Below are 27,983 nucleotides of genomic sequence, written 5' to 3'. Positions count from 1 at the left end.
TAATGAATTAACTGTCGCTGGTGTTAAACTAATTCCAGGGTGATTACAAGACAGTTCTAGGTCTGTACACCTTGTGTTTTCTTTTATATTTCCTCACTTTATCATTTCCTTTCCCAAATAAAATAATTTCTGCATTTTCTTAGTGAAGTAGCTTTGAAGAGTCAAACAAGAAACAAAGGTAGGTTGCCTTTTGAGGAAACATCAGTTTCTGCCACTGAGGAAAAATTAAAGCAAATCAAAAAAACAAATAGGAACAAGAGACACTTGTTCAGGGATGTCAACAGGTAGGGTTCTTCAGCACATAATGAGTTTGCTATGAGATCCTTTGGTTTTCAGAATAAGGCATTTAAAAATATTTGTGTCCATGTAACAGGTAATGGGAATTCTGGCAATATGAGGAAGTAATCATTTGACTGGTCTGCACATTTGTCATGGGCAGAATTAAAGTGGTTAAGAGCATGGGCTCTGGATTCAGAGTCTGGTTTTAGGCTTGGCTTCACTACCTGCTGTGCAGCCTTAGGCAAGTCACATCCCCCCTCTGAGCCAGTTTTCCCATCTGTGAAATGGGAATGAGACTGACAGTACCTGTCTCATAAGAGTGGTTGTGAAATTAAGATAAGACAGCGCCTCATCTCCTGGCTCCCTGCAGCAAAGGCAGGCTGATTCTTGATTGTGCCTGCCGGCGCCCCCCTTCCCTAGTCAGAGTTGAAAGACTGCGGATTAAGGGGGTTTTCACTGGTGTAGTGAGCCAGGGGCCCAGAGGGGCCCACGGCCCCGTAGGAAACCAGGCTTCTGAGAGTGCAGGGCCTACGCCCTGGCTGTCCCCTGAGGGACACGGGGCCATTGTCACAGCTGCTGCCAAACCCACTGGTCAGGGCTTGGATGGGCCGGCGGGGCCTTCCATGGGCTCGGAGAACAGAGGCCTGGTGGGCTTTCTTTGGCTACCTGTTTTCTCTTGCTTTACACTTGAAAGCCACTTGTGTGACATTAAAGCCACATTAGGAAATATATATATTTAAATCATAAAAAAGACAGCGCAGGCCAACCTGAATGCCCTCCACACACATTAACCAGTTAATGCGTGTTGCCTATGACTAATGTTATAGCCATGTTAGAAACTGTCCCATTTTTCTTTCATTTTCTGTAATGTTTTTCAGTAGATAATATTGGCTACTTTTGATATTATATTCAGAAATATGAATTGGGCATTAATTGCCAATGCCCTAAGATTGAAAAAAAATTTGACTTAAAATTGGGAGAAAATGTATGTGTCCTGTAGAAGTCAGACATTTGTTCTGTGTGATGCATCTTGACCTGACAGGCAGGCAGGACAGGTTTGGTGATCTCCAGCACGAGCTTCACCTTCATTTCCTCCCCACCCTCTCTTCTGTCTCATTACCTTTTTCTCCTTTGACAGTAGTAGCCTAAGCCTTGAGCATGCCAATAAGAAGCAGTTTTACTCCAGGGACATCCAGAGAAAGTGCTACCACATCAGAGGTGACAGCATTTACTGCAAATGAGATAGTACTGATTTTGCAGGACACACAGCCCTAGAGTTACTGAGAATTGTCCAGACCCTCTGCCTGCCATTCTGAGCTTACACGGAGCATGGCGTTTTAAGGAACAGACCCATGAGCATGCCAGCCACCCCTCACACACACACACACAGAACACAAAACTTGTGTATCAACATATACACGTATTTTTCTGGGTTTCAAGAATTCTGCAGAATTAAGCACAGACTATCTGCCAGGCATTAGGCCAGGTGTGGTGAAACAGTTCAGAGTTTCATTAGATTCACAAAGGTCCTTGGTTTTCATCAGACTCTTAATTTTAAAGAGGTTAATAAACCAGAGCATCTAAGCACAGATTGCCACAAATCTCACTGTCTGAGCCCCTTTCAGCTCAAGCCAGGTGCTGAGCTGGGTCTAGGCTTTGCTTTGCCTCATCCTGATCTTCTGGAAACACCTAGTCTCTACCTCCTTGCTTACAGAGAGTTCCAGAAACCAGCCCGTCTACCCACTGTGGCTCCATCCAGTTTCCTCACTGCAGAAAGATGGGCCAAAAACAGAAAAAAAGAAGGTACAAATGTCACCAAGTCCAAACTCATTCTGCTCACTGCACAAAGGCCAGTAAATTAGAAGACAGGGCCTTGGGGCAATGAACAGTTACTTTATTTAGAAAACCATTCAGAAAGCCGGCAGACCAAGAAGATAGCAGATTAAGGTCCTGGAGAACCATCTTCCCCAAGTCAGAATTCAGGCTTCTTTCCTACTTGCTTGGTTGTTGCAAACTTCTTAACATAAGAATTCTTTGTTCTTGGAATCCTGTGTTCTTGCAGCTGTCCACGTAGTTCAGGTCATGGTGCCCCTGTAAACCTCTAACAAAAGAAATGTTATTTTGTATTCTGCAATTTGTTATCTTTATGTGAATAGAAATGGGTTAATGTCCTTAAAGGTCAGAGCCTTGGGAACAGGCTCTCCTCTATATTTCAGGCTATTTCTTTTATTGACATGGTGTAATACATTGATTTATTTGTATATACTGAACCATCCCTGTGACCTTGGGATGAATCTGACTTGATAGTAGTATAGGATCTTTTTTATGTGGTGTTGGATTTCATTTGCTAATATTTTTATTAAGGATTTTTGCATTTATATTCATAAAAGATATTGGTCTATAACTTTTTTTGGTGATATCGTTGTCTGGTTTTGGTATCAGGGTAATGGCTTCACAGAATGACTGTGGGAGTGTTCCCTCCTCTTCAATTTTTGGAAGAGTTTGAAAAGGATTGGTGAAAGTTCTTCTTTGTTTGGTAGAATTCCCCAGTGAAGCTATCCAGTCCTGGACTCCTGTTTGCAGGGAACATTTTTAAAATTACAGACACTATTTCACTTCTAGTAATCGTAATCAGTCTGTTCAAATTACCTATCTTGTCTTGATTCACTTTTGGTGGACTATATGTTTGTAAAAACTTGTCCACTTCTAGGTTATCCAATTTGTTGGCATATAATTATTCATAATATTCTTTTGTGATTTTTTTATATTTCTGTGGTATAGGTTGTAATTTCTTCTTTTCATTTCTTATTCTGTTTATTTGGGTCATCTTTTCTTGTTGGTGAGCCTAGCCAGAGGTTTGTCAATTTTGTTTACTCTGTCAAAAAAAACTAGCTCTTGGTTTTGTTGATTTTTTTCTATCATTTTCTAAATCTCTATTTTTATTTATTTCCTCCCTGACCTCTGTTATTTCCTTCCTTCTGCTGACTTTAGGTTTTGTTTATTCTTCTTTTTCTAATTCTTTTAGGTAGTAGGTTAGGTTGTTTATATTACCTGATAGGTCTCTTATATTGCTTTCATTCTTTTTTAAATTTGTTTTTCTATCTGCTGTTTTGATTGGGTGATTTCCATTATTCTATTTTCCAGAGCAAGTTGAGAAGTAGGCTGCTGTGGCTCAGTCCTGCACCTCCCTTCACATGTACCAACACTGGAGCCCTCGATGGCACACCCAGGATTCCCTACACACACTCCCAGCCTCAGCCCAGGCCACACCCCAGCCCCCCAAGGTTGCCTCTGTGCAGCCAGCCTCAGCCCCCTCCCTGGGTCTGTCCTCTGCAGCTCAAGTTCCAGCACCCAGTCCTGGCACACACCAGCAGGCTCCCATCTGGGCTGAGGACTACAGGGACCATCTGTGCTGGTCTCTCCCTACTCTGTCCATCACAGAGCAGGTGCTGCACTCTAAGCCTCTGAAGCTCTTCTGTCCCAGCTGACCTTCTCTCTGCAGAGGGGGCTTTCCAGGGTGAGGCCACTTTTCCCCTTCCACCACTCCCTTTCTGGGCACAGGTCTGATCCTGATTCCTTTTCTTTTTTCTTCCTACACAGTTATGTGAAGACTTTTCCTGTAGCTCCACTTGTATATGATCTTCTACCAGAAATCAGTACATATTTTTTGAGTTCCATGTTCTTCTATTCCACCCTCTTGAAGCCCCTCCCATATGCTTATTTTCTTTCTATTTGTTGCACCAACTACTTAGAGAAAAATGTTGAAATCTCCAGCTATAATTGCGAAATTTTAAATTTATTCCTTCAGTTCTGTCTTCCCTTTGTGTATTTTGAAGCCCTGTTATTAAGTGAATATACATTTAGGATTGTTACATCTTCTAAAAGAAGTAATACAGCCAGCCCTATGATTAGTGTTTTCATGGTATATGTTTTTCTATCCTTTACTTTTAACTCAGGTTTGCTGTGTAGTGTGTTTCTCCAATAAAAAGCAAGTAATTAGGTCTTCCCCACCCCCACACTGGAAATGTCTTTCAGTAATATAATGGCTTTTAGATTTTGTTAGGACTAGATTATAGAACATTCAAATTCAAGAAATTTTGCAATACTGAAGTGAGTTTTCTTTTTTGCCATTTGGATACTGGTGAAGGTATGTAGAAAAAGTTACTTTGAAAATAAATATAAAGTTTCCACTGATGTCTGTTTCTGCATTGGCTGATACTTTCTTCCACTGTAAGAATCTGATTTCTTCTTGCCTTCTGTTGTCAAAAAGAAAACTTAAGAAAATGAAGCTCTACTTGCTTTCTTCCAGCGTCAGTAGTTTAGAACGCAGTGTTCCCTCGTATATTACAGACTAGTGTCTCTAAGGAACATGCCAAGAAATGCAGACACACTGAAACTATGGAACAGCTGGTGTTGTCCTAATGCCATACCCCAGACATCATCTGCTGAACTATTTTCTAAATGCAACTTAATTGTAAAACACAAATAAATGAGTAAAGATGAATCAATGACAAATTCACTTGAAAGTCAATTTTTTCAAGGAAATTACCAGGTTACCATTCTACATAGGTGTGTAGAATGATATCTATATTTAATTATATATGTATTATATATATTCATATAAAACAGATCAGCAAAACATGGCATGTGATAAATACGGCTGAGTTAAGAATGGTTGTTACCGGGCGGGCCCCCGCGGGTGGCTGCCAGCGCTTCCCACAGCTGGCTGGCTGTCTGGCCCGGGGAGCCAGACATGCCGGGTGCAGCCCACCCCGGGATGGAGCCGGGCGCCTAGCCGCCCACAGGAGGAGAGCACGGAGCGGGGCATGAGGCGCGGGGGTGGGCCAGGCCCAGCCCGCCAGGAGGGGCCACGGGCACTGGCCCCGGGGCGCCCGGGCTCAGGTGCCCGCCGAGCTAGGACAGAGTGCGCCAGCGCGTGGAGCTAAGGTGCCGGGACGTGCACCGCGCGGGAGTCGGCCGGTGCGGGCTCTGGGCGCCGGCACAGAGCCTTTTCCCTTCGATGAGTGGCAGGGCTGCGAGCTGGGGGCGCCAGCTGCGCCGCAAACTTGGGGCTGGGCTCAGGCGCCTCTCGGGCAAGGACAATGGAGGCAGACGCGGGACACCAGGGAGAATCTGGCCAGCGCAGCGACCCCGAGGAGGGGGCGGTCGGGGGACCGAGACTCTCAGGGTCTGGGCCTTGGGTTTGGACCGGGACGGGCAGAGAGGAGGTGAAGAAGAGAGACCCAGGTGACAGGCACACGGCCCTCCAGCTCCTCCCGGCGACACGGCACCGCGGGGGAGGGGGCGGTGCTGGACGCGGGAGTCTGGGCTGCCGGCCCCGCAACAGTTGCTGCTGGAAGCCGGGGGGTGGGGGGTGGGTGTGGAGGGAACGGGGCTGTGAGCTGGGGCCATGGCCGGATTTGCCAGACAGAAGCAACCTGGAGAGGGCACAGAGCAGAGAGGACGAAGAGGGCTGTCGGCGGCTCCAGAAGCCTGGTCCCCTGCTTCCAGAGGTTTACTGAGAACCTACTGCGCGCATCTGCCTTCACACCCCTGCCCTTTCACCCGCCGTGATTCCCCCCAGCTCCTCCCCTTCCAGCTCTTCCTTTTCTCCGCTGCTCCGCATACCGCTCCCTCCTCTGACCTCAGGTAATAAGCCTGGGCTTCACCTTTTGTGGGATCTTCCCAAGTGCTGACCTCGCTCCCAGGCGGACCCAGGCTCCGAGGATAGGAAAGGACCGGTGGGCAAATAGGACCCGGGAGAGCCGTGAGCCCCTGTGCTCTGGGCCCTGGCTGCCGCACCAGTGGGTTGGCTCTGGTCTGCCGGGTCTTCCATCAGGATCCCTGACGGCGGGGAAGGGAAACCCCGAGCCTCCTGCTGCGGAAGGCTGTTGGTGCCTAGGCCTAAGCGGGCAGGGCCAGGGCCATGAGAAGGCAAAGGCACCCAGCAGCCAAAAATTCCAAAAGGTGCGCACCACGATCCATCCAAAGATCCTGCTGGGTGAGCGAAGGGGAATCCCCACTGGGCCCTGAGCTCACCCCACTAGCCCTAGCCCTGCTCACCCGATAAGACTTCTGGCTCGGGTCCCAGCCCTCCGATGGGGGCACTGCCCTGGCTTGGTCCTGATCCAGGGCATGAAGAAACTGAGGAACTTGGAGGGGACTCAGCAGATTCTAGTTTGGAACCCATGTAGTTTCTGGCTGTGCCAATACTAGAAACTCCAATAGCATTGTTCAGGGGATTGGGTCAGCAGGGGTCCAGACCCCTGGGTTTGCCCCCAGGGCAGGCCCGGGGTGGTACCCGCCCACAGCTCTGCCTGTCAGGCGAGCTCCGCAACCCCCACCCTCGGGGCTTGGGGTGGCGACCAGCTTGGGGCAGTGGGGAAGGGGGCCTGGCAGCGAGGACACGCCCCCCCCGCAGAGGGTAGCTGTGAGGCGAGGGGCGCGGAGTGCGTGGTGCCCAGCTTGGCCGCCAGGAGGCGTGGCGCTGGTCCCGTTACTCGGAGTCGCCGCTGCTGCCTCTGCCGCAACGCCAGTGTCCCTGAGCCGCGGGTGATGGTGGCTCTCGCCGCACACACCCCTTCCTCACGTGGGGGTAGCCTGATGCCACTTTCCCTATGAATTATTTATCGCTGGCCTAAAAATACCCCGAACTTCACAGGCCAAGAGTAAGAGGTTCCCTGGGGGTTGGGGGGAATCAGCGGGGAGGGGGGAGTTAGTCTTGGAGGAGGGAGACCTCCGTGCCCGCGTCAGTGGGGTCATGATGGAGAAAAGGTTGTCTCCCCTGACACCTGGGTTTGGGTTTTAGCTCAGCCAAAGGGAGGGAGGAAAACCCGACGGTAAAGCAGAGTCCGCTCACTCGGAGGGAAGTGGATCCAGAGGAGCCACCGAGCCTCGGTCCCTCGGCTCCCCCAGAGACAGCGTGGCTGGTGGGTGGGGCCAACTCCTGGGACCAAGGCTTCTGGCCTGGGAGAGGGGGCAGCCATCAGATGTCTGGAGTGTGAGTGTGTGTGCATGTCCGTGTGTGGGAGCCTGCCTGAGATTGGGCGAGCACATGGAGATGCTCAGGCGGTTCAAGGTGATGCTGAGGGTCCTGGAAGACTGACCATTGCCATCCTCTCCCTGGACCCTTTTTGGGGCCCGGGTGTTAATAAAATATTAACAGCCCACTTGTGAAAGGGGTGGACCCCAATTGGGTGGGCAGAGGTCTGTAAGACAATAGTCCAGTGTGGGTCGGGGGCATCTTGGGCTGGCAAATAACCTGCCACGGAGCAAAACAAGGGAAACCCTGGCAGAGGAGCTCCCCAACCCAGGAGAAGTGGGGGTGTGGGGTGGGGGGAAGGGCAACCGGCCTAGAGCCAGACCCAGACCCTCTGTCTTCTCACGCATGTTTCCAGAGCCTGGATGAACTAAGGCAGGTGCTCTGTGGGAGAGGGATTGAGGTTGGGCTCTGAAAATTCGGGGATCTGTTGTGCAGACAAGAGAGAGGTGGTGGGAAGAGGACATTCTAGCCTGAGGGAACAGCAGAGCAAAAGCCAAGAGACGAGGGTAGTAGGGTCACCCCTAAGTGACAAGAGTGTGTGGTCCACGGAGGGGAGGACAGTTGGTTGGGGTCAGAGTGTGTGGGGCTCTGTCCATGAGACCCAGTGTCTGGGCTTAATTTGTGGGCACCAGGGAGCAGCTGTGCTGTTTGAGGGTTGCAGTGGCCAGAGGAGTGTTTCAGGCCAGTGGGTCCCCCTCTCCTGCCTTTGTGGGAGGTTGGATGCCATGTGGTGCTAACATTCTGGAGTCTACATCTCTTTGAGTCTGCCCATTGCTATTTTAAGTTCAAAGACTTGCCTGATTGGGACCCCTCCCTCCAGAGGCATCCTGAGATCCGTTTCTGTGAGAGGCAAGACCTCCCTCAGCTTCCTCTCCTCAACTCCAGTCCTGGAGGACACGTTCCCATCAGAGAGTCTCGGGGGACAGCGCCCCGTTGGAGCTGAGGGAGGACCTGGGACCTTCATCTACAGCCACGTTTTCCAAAAGAAACCACATGAGAGCTCACGAAGGCACAGTAGAAAAAGTAAAAAGAAAGGTGAAATGAATTCTAAGGCTATATTGTGTTTAACTCTATGTATCTAAAATGTTCTTTTGTCATGTAATCCATATAAAAATATTGAGATATTTTCCTTTTTGAACACTAAGTCTTCAATAGCCAGTGTGTATTTGACACGACACACCGCAATTCCGACGAGACACATTTAAGTGCCCGATAGTCACACGTGACTGGAGGCTGCTGTTCTGGGCAGCAGAGATCTGGAGCTCAGAGCTGGGAGGCAGAGGTGGGGGAAGCTTTGGGCTTCCCAGAGGGTGGGGAACCTACAGGGATGGGCAGAGAGGAGCACAGAGAGGCCTTGCAAAGTGTGGAACAAGCACGGCAGTGCCCTTTTCAGGTGTAATTTGAAACCTCTGGTTGGAGCTAGCTGCGGGCACAGCACGCTCAGGCTCGCACACAAGACGCACACGCGCCTCCAGGCTGACATTGGAAGTCAGTGTACGAGGAAATCACACACAGGGGGAGTTGCAAGGGCAGAAAAGTGAGCACAGTATTCCCTCACCAGTCAAAACTCCCGTCTCCTCCTCCTGAATTCAACCAGGCCCGGCCTGGTCGCACTTCCACTCTCCCCTGTTCGGAAGTTTTTTGGGGATGTCATGGAGATGGAGAGGGGGTAAATCTGTGGCTGATGGCTGGCTGGGAGGGAGAACTGCATGCATGGGCACCACTCACCAGTGTGGCTGTTGGTCCCAGTCCAAAGCCATGATGCTCATTTAGCAGGGATACACATCAGGCCCTTGGGTTATGGTAAAAATCCCCTCCCATCAGTGATGGCCTAGGGAGGCAGCTCATATGTGAGATACCTCAGGGTTTCAGGTGACTCTGAGCTCCGAACAAATCAACTGGGTCACACACCTGCTGTGGAAGAGCGGCTACTAACTGAGGCAATGGGGGGAGGGTAGGGATGTCCAGTGCCCAGGAGGAGGGGGCTCTGAGACAGGCAGGGTTATGCAGAGGAGGTTCCTTGGAGATGTTAGGTCCAGTTTAGGATGGAGAATGGTGTGTGTGTGTGTGTGTGTGTGTGTGTGTGTGTGTGACAGAGCTGCCTGCTTTCCCCTGGCTGTGGGGCTGTCACCTGTAGGATAAGGATGCTGATAAGAGCGGGCACCCCTCACACCATTGTGAAGTAGGTCCTTTGATTGTTGCAGGCAAGAAAACATGGCTCAGAGAGGCTAGGCAACTTCCCCAAGATCACACAATTAGTAAGTGGCAGAACTGGGACTTGAACTCAAGCCTCTCCACACAAATCCATGCACTTGGCACCAGATTAGCATTTGCTGTGTACCTTCCTGGGGCAGAACCCAGATGGATGAGTTTCCAAGCATGGTGTTCACCCATAAAACGGAAGTAATGAGCACCTAGCCTGGCATCTTCTTCCCAGCCCCCACCCTCTGGGCTGCGCTTGGATGCTCAGCTAACCTCTGTCTCTTTTTCTTTGTCTGTCTGTGTCTGTCTGTCTCCCTCTCTCTCTGCCTCTCTTTGAGGAAGGAGGCTCCGCCTCTTCTCTTTCATCCTCTGGATGTGTGCCCCTGTGACGCTGGCCTTCGCCTCCTCTCTGTCTCTCTTTTCTCCTCGTGCCTCTGCCTCCCTCCCCATGCCTACCCTGGTCTCTCTGCAGGACCCTCTGGTGGACATGGTGGGGGGCTCTGGGGCCAGCCGTGCTGCTCACCTCACTCCTTGATGCCTGGGCAGGGCTGGGCCCCGGGCAGGGCGAGCAGGCTGTGACGGTGGCCGTGGTGTTCGGCAGCTCAGGGCCATTGCAGGCCCAGGCCCATACCCGCCTCATCCCCCAGAGCTTCCTGGACCTGCTCCTAGAGATCCAACCACTCACCGTGGGGGTCAACACCACCAACCCCAGCAGTCTTCTCACCCAGATCTGCGGGCTGCTGGGTGCTTCCGGCGTCCAAGGCATCATCTCTGAGGGCAACTTCGGCACTGAGGCTGTGGCCCAGATCCTGGACTTCATCTCCTCCCAGCCCCTCATGCCTATCCTCAGCATCAGTGGGGGCTCTGCCGTGGTCCTCACCCCTAAGTTGCCTGTTCAGAATCATGTCCCCTCATCCCTGGAGCCTGGAGCCAGGCTGGGGCTGGGGGAGTGGGGCTGAGTCTGGGCCAGGGAGACACTCAGGTCCTGGGAAGCTGGGATTGGGTGGGATCAGCAAGGAGGTGGGGGCTCAGGGAGACACGGGGGAGGGAGGAGAAGGCTGTGGGGATGATGTTCCCATGCTCTAGAGGAGAAACTTCCTGGGCTGCTTTGAAATTCGTGTCTGGATGAGGGCTGGGCAGGTGGCAAACCCACCTTTGGTTCTGGGGGCAACCCTGGCCCACCTTCTCCCTGTTTCTCTGGCCTTCCTTGGTCAGGCTTCAGATCCAGGGCAAAGGGCCAGGCTGGGACCTGAATTAGATGACTGGCAGGGGAGGGCATTCTGGGACAGGCACTGCCTGAGGCCTGGGGGCGGCAGGCCCTCGCAGAGCTGGCCGTCCTGTGGGGAGAAAGTTCCAAACACATTCCTGCCCTCACAGCTGGGATAAGCCTCCTGAAGGAAGAACACAGGATGCCGTGCCACAAGGGAGTCTAATGGGGCCCCCTGTGGTTTGGTGGTTGATAAAAGTGCCTTAAGAAATATGTCTAAGCTGAGACCTGGGGGGTGAGGGAGGGTTGATAAGGTGTGTTGATAAGGTGGTGGGGGGCTCCAGGTAGAGGGGGCAGGTGGCAGGTGATGCGAATGCCAGCGGTGGGAAGGAGCTTGGGGTTTCTGAGGGACAGAGAGAAGCCTGCAGAAGGTGGTGGGGTCCCAACCACACAGGAAAATATTTGGATTTTACCCTAAGTAACTGCGGAGCTGAGGAAGCTTTTGAGGGGAGAGACTGATCTGATTTGCATTTCTTTTATGATTATTTTTTATTGTAGGGAATTTTGAGCAGACACAAAAGTAGACAATTATAATAATCCCATGTGCCCCTGGCTAAGCACGCCTCACCCTTACCCCCACCCACTTCCCCTCGTCTGTATTATTTTGAAGCAAAGCCCAGACATATTTATATCATCCATAAATACTTCAGTACACATATCTAGATGATAGGGCTTTAAAAATAAAACCACCATACATCATCACATTTAAAAAATAATAAAAATTCCTTATCCTCATTTACAAAAAGGACGTTTTTTATATTTTTGAAAGGGTGTTCAAAATAAAGAAATCAAAAAATATACCTGAAAAGCCACTGATAGGGATCAAAGAATACATCCATAAGTTAAAATTACATATTTTAATATAACAAAAATTGTGTCAATTACCTGCTCATAGTTTAAATGTTGAATTTCTGGCATTTCTTTTGGCTTTGTATCAAGCATGTAATCTCCTGTAAAGAGAAATTGTAAAATTGCCTTTTAGAAATGTTTTCTTTCTAATTACGAAGGTAATATATTTTAATGATAAATTATAGCAACATGCGACATACAAAAGTGACTCCTCAATCCCATTCAGAGAAAATCAATGTTAACTGTTAGTCACAGTCTCACATAAATTTTTCCAGTGTACATCCTACAATGCTTTGGAATTTTTCTTACCCTTTACAATATATTTGAGAATCTTGCCATGTCACTACAATAAAGCTCTAAAAGGTTTAACCAAGTTTCATCAACAAGTATAAACATTATCTCCACACTTTTCCAAGAACAAGCGTTACCACTCTTCTAAATGTCTGCCATTCTTAGACATAAACAAACTTCTCCTTACATTAAAAAAACTGATATCTTAGCGATTACCTGTGGAGAGAGGGAAGGGGGAGGGGCAACACAGGGGTACGGAACTGAAAGATACAAACAATGATATACTGTATAGCACTTGGAATTATAACCATTATCTTGTAATAATTTTTAACAGAGGATAATCTATAAAAATACTGAATCACTATACTGTATATCTAAAACTAATATAATATTGTAAAGCAACTATACTTCAAAAAGTTTAATAGTTTTTACACATGTACTTTTATTGGTATCACCTTTTAATTAATTAATTAATTAATTTTATTTAAGTATAGTCAGTTTACACTGTGTCAATTTCTGGTGTATAGCATAATGTGCCAGTCATACATATACATACATATATTAATTTTCATATTTTTTATTATAGATTACTACAAGATATTGAATATAGTTCCCTGTGCTGTACAGAAGAAACCTGTTCATCTATTTTATATATAGTAGTTAATATTTCCAAAGCACAAACTCCCAATTTATCACTTCCCACCTCCTATCCCCCAGTAACCATAAGTTTGTCATCTATGTCTGTAAGTCTGTTTCTGTTTCGTAAATAAGTTCATTTGTGTCTTTTTTCTTTTTTTAGATTCCACATATGAGTGATATCATATGGTATTTTTCTTTCTTTTTCTGGCTTACTTCACTTAGAATAACGACCTCCAAGTCCACTGATATTGCAAATTGCATTATTTTATTATTTTTTATGGCTGAGTAGTATTCCATTGTACAAATACATCACAGCTTCTTTTTCTAGTCATCTGTTGATGGACATTTAAGTTGTTTCCATGTCTTAGCTATTGTATATAGTGCTGCTATGAACATTGGAGTGCACATATCTTTTAAAATCAGAGTTCCCTCTGGATATATGCTGAGTGGGATTGCTGGATCATAGGGTAAGTCTATGTTTAGTTTTTTGAGGAATCTCCATACTGTTTTCCATAATGGCAGCAGCAAACTACATTCCCACCAACAGTGTAGGAGGGTTCCCTTTTCTCCACATTCTCTCTAGCATTTATCATTTGTGGATCACATTTTTAATACATATATGACTTTTAGTGTATGTGGCACCTTTTAAACATATGTAGCACTATTTTAATATATGCAGTACCTTTTTAATCTATGTTTTGCCTTTTTAACTATGTATTAACTATATACACTTTTTTCTTTGAATCACTTGCCTATACAAGTTTTACTCTTTTCTTATTGAATTATAAAAGTTATTTTTCTATTAGACGAATTAGAACATTTCCTGTTATATGTGTGGTAAATATTTATTTTCCCCATTTTTTGCCTATTTTCACCATTCAGAAATAATTAGTTTTAATACAGTCAGTTCTCATATAATGGCTTCTGGGTTGGATGTCATGTTTAGAAAGATATTCACCTTTTCAGAGTCTACAAACATTTCCAAATGCATTCTTCTTGTAATTTTATGTTTGCTTTTTTTAATGTTTAAATCTTTAACTTACCTGGAATTTATTTTGATATAAACAGTAACATATGGAACCAACTTCTCATCCAGCCTCCCAAGTCACTAACATGTTGATGAAACTGTTAATATAGTCTTTATTTTCTAATTTAATATAAACTTCTAAAGACTGCATCAAGTATTCTCTTAATCTTTCCAACTCTGATAATGAAAGAATTCCTATGAGCATCAATATATTATTATTTATGCTTTTAATTAGAACTTTAAGAGCAAAATCTAGTAGTAATTTTATTCCACCATAGGCACAGGAACTCTAAAAGCACTAAATTAATTGATTCACAGAAATATATAGCCCTAACAGCATTAAATTAACTGATTCATAGAATTATATAGCCCTAAAAGCATTAAACTAATTGATTCATAGAAATATATATGATATACATACACACACACACACACACACACACTTAACAAATATGTTTGTGTCCTTATCATACATGGCACATTATATATTTATATGTTGAGGTTTTAATACATTTAACTGAAAATTATGTTTTGAGTAAGTTTTATACATTATTTATTCAAATGATTGAGAGCATATTTGCTATACTTGTATCCTGTATTTCATTAAAGTTCTGTATTGATCCTGATAACAGACTGTAGTATATGCTTTCCTAACACTTTAGAAGGGTCAAGATGCAGAACACTATATTATTCGATATTAAAATGACTCTAGAAAGGCTATCATTGATTAAAAACTTAAGTGCTAAGAATAGAATAATTTTGGAAAAAAATCCAGTTAAGAACTCCTCTTTTTCTGATGTCAGAAAACCTCTATGGACAAGAGAATAGCCTAGTTGATAGAGGCAGCCTCTTCAATGGACCTCAATCATCCCCATCTCCTGACAGTCATACCTTTTTATAACCCCCTTCCCTTGAGTGTGGATTGGACTCCCTTCTAGTGAATAAAATGACAGAATTAATGAGATACCACTTCCAAAATAAGAATACAAACTATTGTGGCTTTGGGCATGGTGCTCCCTCATTTGCTCCCTCTGAGGAATGCCAGCTGCCATATTTTGAGCTGTCCTGGAGAGACCTGCATGGAAAGGAGCTGAAGGAGGCCTCTGGGCACAGTGAGGAACTGAGGACCTCAATCCAACAACCTGTGAGTAGCTGAATCCTGCCAATAACCACATAAGCTTGAAAGCAGATCCTCCTGAGTTGGGCTGGAGATGAGACTGCATCCTAGCTGACACACTGAATGCAACTTCATGAGAGAGAGAGAGACCTTAAGCCAGAATCACTCACCTGCACCCAGCTTCCTGACCTACATGAGATAACAAAGGTTCATTATTTTAAGCAACCAAATTTTCAGCTGATATGTTATGCAGCAATAGATATCTATATTTTTAGGAAAACTTATAATAGAGAGTTAGATTTTTTACAAGACTGAGTTTGAGTTTCTAAGGGAGCAGCTTTCAGCTTCAGATATCTAAGTAAATCATCGCTTACGGATGCTGCTTTATCTCGCTTATCTAACCTTTCTATCACAATTGGTCAACAACACTATTTCAATCAAAAATATTGAGAATCTATTCTGTGTTTAGTAACAGGTTAAAGCAAATAACTTGTTTGGAAATGCCTGTTCCCTTAAAGAAGCTAATAATCCAGTTGGGCAAAGAATATACAGGAAACAGAGATTAAGATAATGATAAAGTATAATAAAGTGTAAAATGTAATAAATGCCTTAAGCACCGAATGAGTTTGAAAAGAGATGTTGATAAATCCTGTAGCACTTAGAAATATCCTTTAGAGAGGATCATATCTAAACCAGATTCAGAAAAATGGACAGAACTTGCCAAGGTAGTGAGAGAAGCAGCATTCTCTGAGGGAGAACAAGTGATGGAAAAAACACACATAAGAAACATCGTGCCATATGGACAGATTATAAGAAGGTTTATACATAAGATTATGTTGCAGAGTGGTGGGAAATATGGCTGGATGGGCAAACTTGATCAGATTATAGAAAATCATAAATAATACATTAATAAGTTTGGCTATTTGTGAAAAATCATAAGGGATCTTTATGCTTTTAATAAAGCAGACAAGTGAAGGATGAAATTGGTGCTTAGGAAGGTAACAATGGTACATAAGCTAATTTGGAGAGGAGAGGAAACAAAAGAGTCTGCAGTAAACCCTGCTGTGAAGCACCAGCACACAGAGAGAGGAAAGGATTTCAGAGAAAGGATCCATCAGACTTTGCTACTAATGGGATATTCTAGACAAAGAGAAATCAAGGAACAAAAACCTGCAGCTAGCTACATTAAGCCAAAAATGGAAGAGAAGGCTTGGCAGAAGCCCCAGGTGAGCATTTGGAAAAAAGGAGAGACAGTCAACTCTGAACAAAATTAAAATGTTTCCACACTGACCTCCTTTTATTGTATTTGTTTTCAAAAGATGAACATAAGTTATCTTTTGAAAAGTCAGACAGCACCACCATCTCCATAACTATTTTCCTGACTGTGACACACAGTGCTAGTCTCACCATCACACAGACTGGCCTGCGTGGTTAAAGTCACGCTGCACATTCTAGTTTGTGCTATGCTTTTTTACTTTGTCTTCCTACCCATTTTCTGCTTTCCACCTTCACCTCCTCCTCACCTTATTACTGAGATCCCCCAGCGCTTCCTAGGTACCCCAGCTTGCCGTGTTCCTCTCCCCACGCTAGAGCCTCCAACAAGCTGAGCCCAGCTCTGGCCCTGCTCTAACACTTTAGGAACAGAAATTTCCAAATTAAAATTCACTCCTCCTCTAACCTTTGCCAGCCAAAATCCCCATTCCCTGTGGTTCCTCAGCTAGGTGCTAGGGAAGCAATTAATTTTACAGTCTTTTGCAATCTTTCTTCTATTGTTTGCTTATTAATGCAAAAGTATCTCTGGTTTCTCCAGAGAACTGGAGTAAGCTCAAGAGGAGAAAATCCACAGAGCTTAGAAAATTAAACCATTTGTTCTGGCAGGATTGGCCTTGAATAAAGTTCACTTTTGGTGAGGCCGAGTTTTCAGAATCTCTTTCCTCACATCATGCTGGCTCGCTCCTCCCCCCTCCCATTAGGATCATACTACTCTCACGACGTCCCTGGCAGCTGAGCCCCCTCATTAAGGATGTTCAGGCCTCTTTAGGTACCCCGGATCTGGATAGCCTTCATTGATTTTTCTTTTTCCCTAATTAAAAAAATTCTCTATTATGTGTCCTATTTCCTCAGGACTTTGCTAGCTAGATAAATTTAATATACCAAGTTACTTTCTTTTCAAGAAAAATACCATGTTAACGTTTTCATTGTAAAGTACGTTTATGTAGTCACACTGACTGTATTGCTGACACCTTCAAATAAGCTGTCCGCAGTACATAAGTCTGTGCTTGCTGGATAAGAAAAAAGGGAGAGGAGAAGAAAAAGAAAAGTATAGGAATTTAAAATATACTAAAAACACTTTTGAGGGGTGGAGAGGGAAAGGGGATATATTTTTGAGATTTTTAAAAATCTGACAAGAAGGTGTCCAGATAGAGACAGCTCATTATCTCACCTTTCTGAGCTCACCTCATCTGTAAATGATGAGGCATTACAACTGACAATGCTTTTATTTCCACTCCAGTCCTACCCCTTTCTACCATTAGTTCCTCCACTCAGACACCCTCTGCCTCTGCTCATGGGTCTCTGCCACTACGTGTTCTTTAGTTATGGGAACTAACAGCAAATGAGCTCATTTTCTCACTGGGCAATGTAGACAAAGACAAGTAGAGTGATGGCATTAACTAGCAGGGTGGAGGGCAGGTAGGTGGCATCAGCCTCTGACAGCACAGAGAGCAGAGCTAGAAAGCAGTTAGCAGCTGTGGCGTGGCGGCATGATTTAGGTTAGCGCTGTCCAGTAGGAATATAATGCAAACCACAAATGCGAGTCTATGTGTAACTTTAAATTTTTAGTAGCCACATTAAAAAAAGTAAAAAGAAACAGGTGAAATTAATAAATAACATTTTATTTAGCCTACTATATTATAAATATTTAATTTCAACACATAATCATTTTAAATAATTATTGATATTTTATATTCTTTTTTGTGTGGGCTAAATCTTTGAAATCCAGGGTGTATTTTACACTTCGAGAACATCTAAGTTCACCCTGGCAATATTTCAAGCGCTCAATATCCACCCGTGGCTAGTGACTGCTATACTGGACAGTGCATGTTTAGGTGACTATGGTCACGATATGAGAACAAAAAAAGTAGGGCAGACAGTGGTTGGATAATGGAAGAGATGAATAGGAAACTGGGCTCAAAAATACACATTTTCTATATAGAGTAGGCATTCAAAAATCTGTTAATATTTGACTACATGTGAACTACTGTTTCCTGTTTGGTCTCAACCAGACCACCCTAAACATTGCACTTAACATGTTATTTACTCCACGTAAGAAACTAAGATAAATTAAGCGGCCTACCATAGTAAACCCAAACTGTCCTGCTTAGCTCCCAAGACTCTTGAGTTTAGCTGCAGCCTACTAATACAGTCTCCATCCCTAAAACAGTGTGACACACAGCTACCAACCACAGGCAAATTGTACTCCTTCACCATTCTTCCAAATACGTCTTACATGTTTTCACCTCTAGCTTGAGCTTAAAATAGTTTCCACCTACCAAAACATTCTTTCTGCTTCTTTGTAAGGGTTTAGAGTCTAACTGTATCACACAACTGACAGCAAGGCTCATGTTCCCCATTAAGCCTCCTCCTGCTCTTCGCCGACTCCTCATACTCATCTACAGACAAGCTTCTCAAAGCCACCCTCACTTGAGCCTTCATTTACTCGCCTCTTAGATGCTCTTCACTCACCGCTGCATTTCTGGCCCGTCAGTGTGCTGACGCTGCTTCTGTGATGGTCACAGTAACCTCCATGTTGCCAAATCATGTGGAAAGTACTCTCCAGTATTCAGGACCCTTTCTTGTCCCTTCTCACACGCTCCTTCTCCTGGCTTCACTATGTCACCCTCTCCTGGCTATTCTCCTGTCTTAGTGGTTACTCCTCCCCTCACTTCTCTATCCTGTGACCCATGCAGTTCAGTGGAGGCAACCTTGCCCCCAAAGGAGCAAAAAATGCTTCTTGGAAGGTGGGGGGAAATTATCTCAGATATTATAATGGTTTGTGGCCTTCAAAGGGTCACAGCACATGAAGAGACAAACAGTGTATCTGTGGTGTTAAAATTTCCTGGAGTGCATGATTAGGACACAAATGTCTACAAAGGCTCCTTGGGGAACAATGAAAAAAAAGGTGAGAAACACTGCTTTACCCAAATCTTGGCATGCTGGGAAGCTTCAGGGGACAATCCTGGACCCACTTCTGTTCTCTCTCTATACTTCCTCTCTTCATGATCTCACCAATTTCCAAAGATTTAAATACTATTTTTATATGAATGACTCCTAAATTCTTATCTTGAATTTCAGTGTCCCCTGGAACTCATGGTCTCTCAACAACAAAATTTTCCAAGTATTTTGTTTTCTTAATTTGTCCTTTACCTTCTTGCCTAAATTAAATTTGTCCTTTGATGATACTCCCACCCTCTCTAGTGAAAGCTCTTTTCTCTCATACATTCTTACCAGTGAGCCTGGAGGTAGATCAGGTATCTATTGCTCCTCATTGTCATTCCTTCTCCCTCTTCTCCCTGAAATGCCGAGTTGCAATACCCATGCCATCATCTAATACTACCCATTATCCACCCGCCTGACTATAGTCCTCCACCAACTTCTGACTGGTCTTGAGACGTTCTCACTGAATCTCCTCATTTCCAGCTCTCTTTCTGACACAAACCTTGCCATAAATTTCAGTAATTTCAATATTCATAGAGATAACTCATCTGATACCCTGGCCTTTGTTAATTGACATCTTCTCCAACAAAAATCTTCTATTTCACCTTATCTCAGATCTTATGGTCACATGGGTTTGTTATTATCAGGTTCCAAAAATTCTTCAGCTCTATCAGAGCCTAACATCCATTAACCCAATCACATCTTCCTTCCACATATTTATAGCCTTATTGTCTCTTAATGCAACTTAAATTCTATGGCTCATGTTTATAATCACTCTCTACACATATCTTCAATTTTGTAGACTCTTCAACGTGCTCACTTGGCAAAAACCCAGCTCTGGTTAAATCCCGCTATTCAGACCTGCCCTTGTGCAGCGGAATGTGACTGGAGAAGCCCTGCTGGCTGGTCTCACCAACCTCACAGGTGATGCTGAGGAATCGTCCTGCACCTCCCTCCTCACTCGTCTGTGTTACACCTTCCTTCCCATCCTCAACAGCTCCTCCTTCATCCTCACTCTCAGCTGATGGTCTGGTTTCCCATTTCACTGAGAGAAAAAAAACCAGTCAAAAGACCTTCCAAAAAGCTACCACAACCACCATCTACCCACTTACCTGCATCTATTTTTAATACATCTTATCTTCCCTCCTGTTGCTAAGGATGAACTAGCTGTACTACCTAAGACTAATTCTTCTATTCGTCTCAAGTACTCTTGTCAATTCCTTACCTTTCTCTTTTTAAAAACAGCTTTATTGAAATACAATTCACATACCATATAATTAACCCATTTAAAGTATCAATGTTTTTAAAGTATATTAACAGGATTGTGAAATTAACATGATCTAATTTTAAAAATTTGTCTCCCTAACTAAAAGAAATTCTATACCTATTAGCAGTCAGTCTCTACTTCCCTCCTACCTCCCCCAGTTCTAAGCAACCACTGACCTACTCTCTGTCTGTATACATTTGCCCGTTCTGGACACTTCGTATAAATGGAATCACATAATATGTGGTCTTCTGTGACTTGGCTTCTTTGACTTATCATACCTTTAAAGCTTTTCCATACCTTAGCATGTATCAGTACATCCCTTTTTAAGGCTGAATAATGACTCAGCGTATGGCTACACCATGTTTGCTTACCCATTCATAAATTCATGGATAGCTGGGCTGTTTCTATGTTTTGGCTATTATGAATAATATTGCTATGAATATTTCAGTACAGGTTTTTGTATGGACATGTATTTTTACTTCTCTTGGGTGAAACTGTAGGTTCCTATGGTAATTCTGTATTTACCTTTTTTTTAACATTTTTTATTGATTTATAATCATTTTACAATGTTGGGTCAAATTCAAGTGTTCAGCACAATTTATCAGTTATTCATGGACATATACACACTCATTGTCACATTTTTTTCTCTGTGAGTTATCATAACATTTTGTGTATATTTCCCTGTGCTATACAGTGTAGTCTATTCTACAATTTTGAAATCCCAGTCTATCCCTTCCCATCCTCCACCCCCCTGGTAACCACAAGTCTGTATTCTCTGTGAGTCTATTTCTGTCCTTTATTTATGCTTTGTTTTTGTTTGTTTGCTTTTGTTTTTGTTTTTTAGATTCCACATATGAGCAATCTCATATGGTATTTTTCTTTCTCTTTCTGGCTTACTTCGCTTAGAATGACATTCTCCAGGAGCATCCATGGTGCTGCAAATGGCATTATGTTGTCAGTTTTTAAGGCTGAGTAGTATTCCATTGTATAAATATACCACATCTTCTTTATCCAGTCACCTGTTGATGGACATTTAGGCTGTTTCCATTTTTTGGCTTGTATTTACCTTTTTAAGGAACTGATAAATCATTTCCCACAGTGGCTGCACTGTGTTACATTACTGCTGGCTATGTCTGAGGGCTTCTGATTTTCTCTTGTGCCCATTCTAGTCAGGTACTCATCCCACGTACTTGTCAAGGTTACTGATTACTTCCCTACAGCTCGATCAATGGTCATTTTTTCAGTCTTCATCCTGCAAAACCTATTAGCAGCGTCTGATTCAGCTAATCTCTCACTTTTCTTTGAAACTCTTCATTTAGATTCTGGGCAATCAGTCTCCTGTTTGTCCTCGACAGAGCTGAACACCCCTATACTTCCTCTTCTTCAGCTTCTAATCACTGGCATGTCCCAGATTCAGTCCACTCATCTCCTCCCTCCTCTATCTACATTTATTCTATTCGTGATCTCACTCAGTCTAACTACCACTACAAAACTGGTGAGCACAGAAACAGAACATGTCCATCAACACAGGAAGTCTTATTGTACAGTGATGATTTACACTTCTTTTCTGAACTCTACACCCCGCTGCCTCCCTGGTATCTTCACTTGGATGTCAGTAAACATCTCAAAACCAAGCTCCTCAGGTTCCTCCCTAAACATGTTCCTTCCATTTTTTTCCTGTTTCAATTGATATTAACTCCAACTTTCTGGTTGTTCAAACCAAAAACTACAGGGTAGCTAACCCTTGACTTCACTCACACTGCACATTCAACTGATCAGCAAATTCCGTCAGCCCTGTATCCAGAATCTGTATCCAGAGCACAGTTTATAATCTCCACTTCTACCACCCTGTTTGAAGAACCACCACCTTTTGCCAGTGTAACAGCTTCCTGACTGATCTCCCTGCTTCTGTCTTTACCCCCTACCAACTTCTATTTTCAACATAACAGCCAGAGAATTCTAGTGAAACTCAAAGTCAGATCATGTCAATCCTCTGTCCAAAATCCTTGAATGGCTTCCCAGATCACTCACAGCAAAAGTCAAAGTTGCTACAATAGCCTAGCGCCCTATATGATATTACACTATTACCTCACTAATTTCATCTCCTAATACCTTCCCTTGGCATAGTCCTTGGCAGTAATACTGGCTGTTCCTCAAAAGCACCAAGCATATTTCAGCCTTCTCCATGAAATGTAATTCAGAAATCACAAAGTTTAAGAATCACCAAGAGGGGAGCAAGGGGCAGGTGTCATGGGAGGGAAGGAGTGAACCGGAGAACATCATCCTGAGAGGAGTGAAGGCGGCAAGAGGGCAGACTGCTTCTCCAACTTCAACAAGGACCAAGATTTTCAGGGTAATCACTTTGATCAGTATGAAGAAAGACATTTGGAAATTGAACAAGCATCACTTGACAAGCCTATAGAACTGGAGAGTATTGGACATCACTTACTCCAGACACATGGGTGGAAGCTGGGCCAGGCATTGGGGAAAATCTCTTCAGGGGAAAACTGATCCCATTCTGATTGTTGTCAAGTATGATGTCATGGGCATGGGTTTGCATGGAAATGGAGCTTGCTTATGCTGAAGATGCTGCGGTACGGCACCGTGTCCTAGAAGTGGAAAAAGAAGACACAGAAGAACTGAGACATAAGTACAGGGATTATGTTGACAAAGAAAAGGCTATTGCCAAAGCATTGGAAGATCTCAGAGCCAGCTTTTACTGTGAACTCCGTGGTAAGCAATATCAGAAACACCAGGAATTTGACAACCATATCAACTCCTATGGTCATGCACACAAGCAGAGATGGAAGGATCTTAAGCAGAGAGAGTTTGCTTGAAATGTATCTTCAAAATCCCGCAAGGATGAGGGGAAACAGGAGAAAGCCCTACGGTGGCTCCATGAGCTGGCAGAGCAAAGAAAACAAGCTGAATGTGCACCTGGAAGTGGCCCGCTACTTGCGGCCTGGGATCTGAATTCTCCACAGATAAAGGAGGCCCTTTCACTGCAATACAAATCACTAATACCACTGGACTGGCACAGGCTCACTGGCTAGCCTCTCAAGGCATCAGCTTTGGCATTAAGAATAATCTGGGGACCCCACTGCAAAAACTGCGGCTGTCATTTTCCTTTGCCAAGAAGGGTCCTGTCAAACTTGAATCAATAGCATCTGTTTTCAGTGACCAGGCAGAGGAAGGGGCCTCTGAAGATGGAACAAAAGCTGCTGAGAAGGCTTCTGACTAAGGACTTCAGAAGGTGGGAGACTCTGATGGTAGCAGTAATCTTGATGGTAAAAAAGAGGATGAACACGCTCAGGATGGAGGGTCCCTTGTCTCAACATTATCTAAGTTAAAAAGAATGAAGTAAGAAGAAGGAGCTGGGGCTGCAGAGCCAGAATACTACCACTACATCCCCCCAGCACAGTGCGAAGTAAAACCTAATCTTCCTTTCCTACTCTTCATGACAGCCAGTGAACAAAGGGAAGGTGATAATAGTACACACCCAAAGAATCCCCCAGAGAGCAAAACAAGTAGTTCTCCCAAGCCTAAGGGCTGCGTCAAGCTGGCAGCAAGCCAAGGATTAGAAAAGACCGACGGAAACCAGTGTGGCTGAGCCCTCAGAGCGTAGGAGCAAAGCTGAGACAAAGACGACCTCAGGAGGGGATGAAAGTGAACAAAGCTTAGAAAGTCAGTCAGAAGGATTCAGAGAGTCTAACCCTTCTAAAGAACCCCCTCAGGCCCCTCCACCAGGGAAAGAAAGCCGGGAGGGGCCTAAACATCCTACTGGTCCCTTCTTTCCAGTTTTGAGCAAAGATGAAAGCACTGCCCTCCACTGGCCATCAGAACTATTAATTTTCACGAAGGCAGAACCCTCCATTTCATACAGTTGTAACTCTTTGTACTTTGACTTTAAGCTTTCAAAGAACAACGATGCCAGAGCTAAAGGGACAGAAAAGCCAAAGGACATAGGAGGCTCCTCAAAGGACCGTCTCCAAGGCTGTGATCCTGGTGAGCCAAATAAAAGCAAGGAAGAGGGGGATAATGTAGAGCATTCTTCAGAAGGTGGATTGGATTCCCCTGCTTCAGGGTCTGCCTGTAGCAGCCTGAATAAGCAAGAATCCAGAGGCAGCCATGGGTCAGAGACAGAAGACACATGGAGAAGCCTTCCTAGCAAGAAAGAATGATCTGGTAAGTCCCACAGACACAAAACGAAAAAGCAACACAAAAAATCCAGCAAACACAAATGGAAACACAAAGCTGACCCAGAAGAGAAAAGCTCTAAGGCAGAGTCTGGGGAGCAGTCTAAGAAGCGCAAGAAATGAAAACAAAAGAAAAATAAGTCATCAGCCCCAGAAGCTTCTGAGCCGGGGCCTAAACCAGAACCGCTGGGAGTGGTAGCCCTGCACCACCACGAAGACGCGGCGAGCTCAGGACGGTTCCCAGCGGAGACCCCTTCTAGCTGAAGAAGGAAATAGCGGCAAGAATGATGAATGTGGGGCCGGTGGCACCTCCCAAGATCACGGTGAGAGGAAACACAAAGATGAACCTCCAGCTTCATCCTGCCAGCGAGGAGCTAGCACCAAACGGAGCAGCCGCTCCAGCCATCGGAGTCGACCCAGCAGAGATGAGGATAGTGATGGTGCTTCGTCACGCCGGCTGCACCTGAAGTCCCCACCCCAGTACAGTGAGGAGGAGGGAGGAGGGGGGAGCAGGGGGTGGAGGAGCCGGGCAGCGAGCACTCCCGCAGCCGCTCACGGCCTGGCCGGCGCCGCTCCTCACGCCGCTCCTCCCCGGCCTTCTTACTCAAGTAGCTCAGACGCGTCTTCAGACCAGAGCTGCCAGAGTAGGCCTCGAAGTTCCTCTGGTGACAGCTACAGTGGCTATAGTGACCGATCACCAAGGCACTCCAATAGCTCCCATGACTCGGATGACTCAGACTACGCCAATTCCAAGCACCGGTCCAAAGCACACAAATACTCACCTTCTGGTAATGACCACAGCCCCAGCTGCGGCCAGTCCCGGCGCCTGTCTCAGAGTCGCACGAAGGGGCGATCGAGGTCCCACAGCCGGCGGCGGAGCCGGAGCTGCAGCAGGGGCCGCGGCCGCACACCTGGAGCCCCTCCCAGAGGTCAGGCTCCGGGAAGGGATCATGGGGTCACGAGAGCCCCGAGGACAGGCGGTCTGGTTGTCGAGACTTCATTCGCTTTAAAATCTACCGCTCCCGGTCGCCCCACTGTTTTCGATCGGGTTGGGGAGAAGGCCCCGGGGAGAAGAAGAAGATGGCAGAGGGGTAGGCCCACCTTCCCAGAACAGCAACATCGGTGCAGGAAGAAGGTCAGAAGGTGACTGCAGCCCTGAAGACAAGAACTGTCACTGCCAAACTACTGGAGAAGATTCAGTCGAGGAAAGTGGAGAGGAAACCCAGTGTGAGTGAGGAGATGCTGGCCACCCCTAGTAAAGCTGGCTGAAGCTCAAGGACCCTCCACAAGGTCAGTTTGGGCCCACGCTCCCACCTTCTCTTAGCAATAAGCCTGTTCTTCCACCAATAGGAAAGCTCCCAGCTTCCTGAAAGCCTAGCCCCAAGAAATGTGAAGAGTCTGGCTGAGAAAGGGGGAAGAGCAAGAACAGTCAGAGACAGGAGAAGGACCTCCAGGGAGCAGAGATGCCCCATCTGGACATCAGCTCCCCTCAGAGGAAACAGCCAGCCCCTTATCAGACCTGCCCCCAGAAGAGCCAGAGTCTGAATAAGCCACTGCTAATCACCCTGTGGCTCCGCTAGGCTCCCCAGTGCACTCTGACTGCTATCCTGGGGACCCAACCATCACCCATAACTTCTCCCTGACGCCAGTGCTGGGGACACCCTCGAGTCCTCGGAGAGTGGCAGCCAACCAGGCCCTGTGGAACCCAGCTTGCTGCCTACAGCGTCAGACCTGGAGCACTTCCCCAGTTATGCACCTCCAGGGTCGGGGGGAAGCCTAGGACTGACTCAGCTGATGGACCGAGGTGCTTCCCTAGCCCCCCAGGGGCTGGAGAATCACAGCAAGCTCCAGCAGGCCGCACAGCACACACCCAGAGCAGCTGTTGGCCCAGCGAGCAAATGCCTGCCCAGCCTCTGCTGCCCCGGCCCAGCCGCTCCAGCCTGGCAGCCCGTCCACACTCAGCAGCCAGCCACAGCCTCTGCCACCTCCGGCACAGCCGCTCAGCATGTGTCTTACAGCATCACGCCGCAGCAGCTGCCGCCGCCATCGGCATCCACCCCTACCCTCACCCCAGCCCTTGCCCCAGTACATCATACTCCCCAGCCTCACCTGATCCTCATTTCCTTGTCCCACCTTACTCACGCAATCATCCCTGGCCACCCTGCCACCTTTCTCACTAGCCATCCCATCCACATCATTCCTGACACAGCGGTCCATCCTGGGCCTTTCACCTTCCACCCCGTCCCACATGCTGCCCTCTACCTGGCCCTGCTTGCCTCGTGGCCTGCCGCAGCAGCTGCCACCACCCCCACCTTCACCCACTGCTTCGCCCCATCTTCTCAGGTCAGGACCTGCAACACCACCCCAGCCAGGGCACATGAGCTGAGGGATAGAAGTCCAGGTAGGGCCAGGGAAGGTGGCCCATAACTCTTCCTTTGGGAGTGTTGAGCCATTAATACCAGCAAGTAAAAGCTGGGATGGGCTGTCTGACAGCCAAAGAATTGAATTATGACTTGCAGGGGTGGTTTTAGATTTGAGGTTTGCTTTGGGTTTACTCTAAAGGGTTCACTCTAAAATCTACTGCTATCCCCAAAAGGGATTTTGTTCCCTTTCCCCTTTCTGTTTGCCCCTCCCTCGCCTGTGTTCCTAAGCTACAGCGCACCAGGAAGTGCTACCCGCCCCTCTGCAGCAACACCGCCCAACTGTCAAGTTGAAATATTCCCCTCCTCCATCTACTTTTTATACTCTGCACTTCTAGCTATAAATTTTAAAACATTTTTCTCCTTTCTGGCTGGTGGGTTGTCTATCTTGTCCTGTCTTCTCAGTGTCTTTGACCTTGGTGACCTTATTTATCCAGAGTGAGGTGGAAAGGGGGTCTGACCTGGAATTAGATGCCACTCAGGCTGTCATTCGATCCACTTCCCACACAAAGAGTCACACATTTGGCACTGTTGTCCTCGTGTCCGTCACCCCAGAAGAGACACCTGCATATCCCAGAAAAGAAGATCGTGTCATGAATAGAAGCTCTGCAGGACAGAGTCGCCCACGTGCTTCCCCAGAGAGGAGCTCGTGTGTCCAGCGGTTGTATTTTCTTCTGTCACGTTGTTGCCTTCTTAATTTACAGGATTTTTTAATGTAAACAATCGCACTGAACTCTATAAACATAAATGCTGCTTTTTGTAGTTCATATAAAAAGATTCCATATTTGTAGTATACTGCAATCATATTTTTTACATCCAGCTCTTTAAGTGATCCTTGTTCTGGTGGCTTTATGTAAATATGTTTGCCCTAGTTAAATTAAGAAACTTTAAAGGTTATAAACTGAAAACAAAAAAATAAATTATTTGTTTTCTGCTAGATGCAAAAAAGAAAGAAGAAAAAGAAAGAAAGAAAGAAAGAAAGAAAGAAAGAAAGAAAGAAAGAAAGAAAGAAAGAAAGAAAGAAAGAAAGAAAGAAAGAAAGAAAGAAAGAAAAGAAAAGAAAGAAAAGAAAAGAAAGAAAAGAAAAAAGAAAAAAGGAAGGAAGGTAGGAAAGTAGGAAGGAAGGAAGGGAGAAAGAAAAAAGAATCACCACCAAGCTAGACTAAAAAGGT

General features: G+C 45.7%; 1 pseudogene; it reads left to right on the top strand.

Annotated features, from left to right (window-relative positions):
* The first annotated feature begins 5,689 nt into the window (after positions 1-5,689).
* On the top strand, positions 5,690-27,669 carry LOC141576839 (G patch domain-containing protein 8-like; annotated as a pseudogene).
* The last annotated feature ends 314 nt before the right edge of the window (positions 27,670-27,983 follow it).

Source organism: Camelus bactrianus, unplaced genomic scaffold (genome assembly GCF_048773025.1).
Source record: "Camelus bactrianus isolate YW-2024 breed Bactrian camel unplaced genomic scaffold, ASM4877302v1 HiC_scaffold_41, whole genome shotgun sequence".
In the NCBI taxonomy this organism is placed as follows: domain Eukaryota; kingdom Metazoa; phylum Chordata; class Mammalia; order Artiodactyla; family Camelidae; genus Camelus; species Camelus bactrianus.
This window is presented reverse-complemented; position numbering and strand designations above follow the sequence as displayed.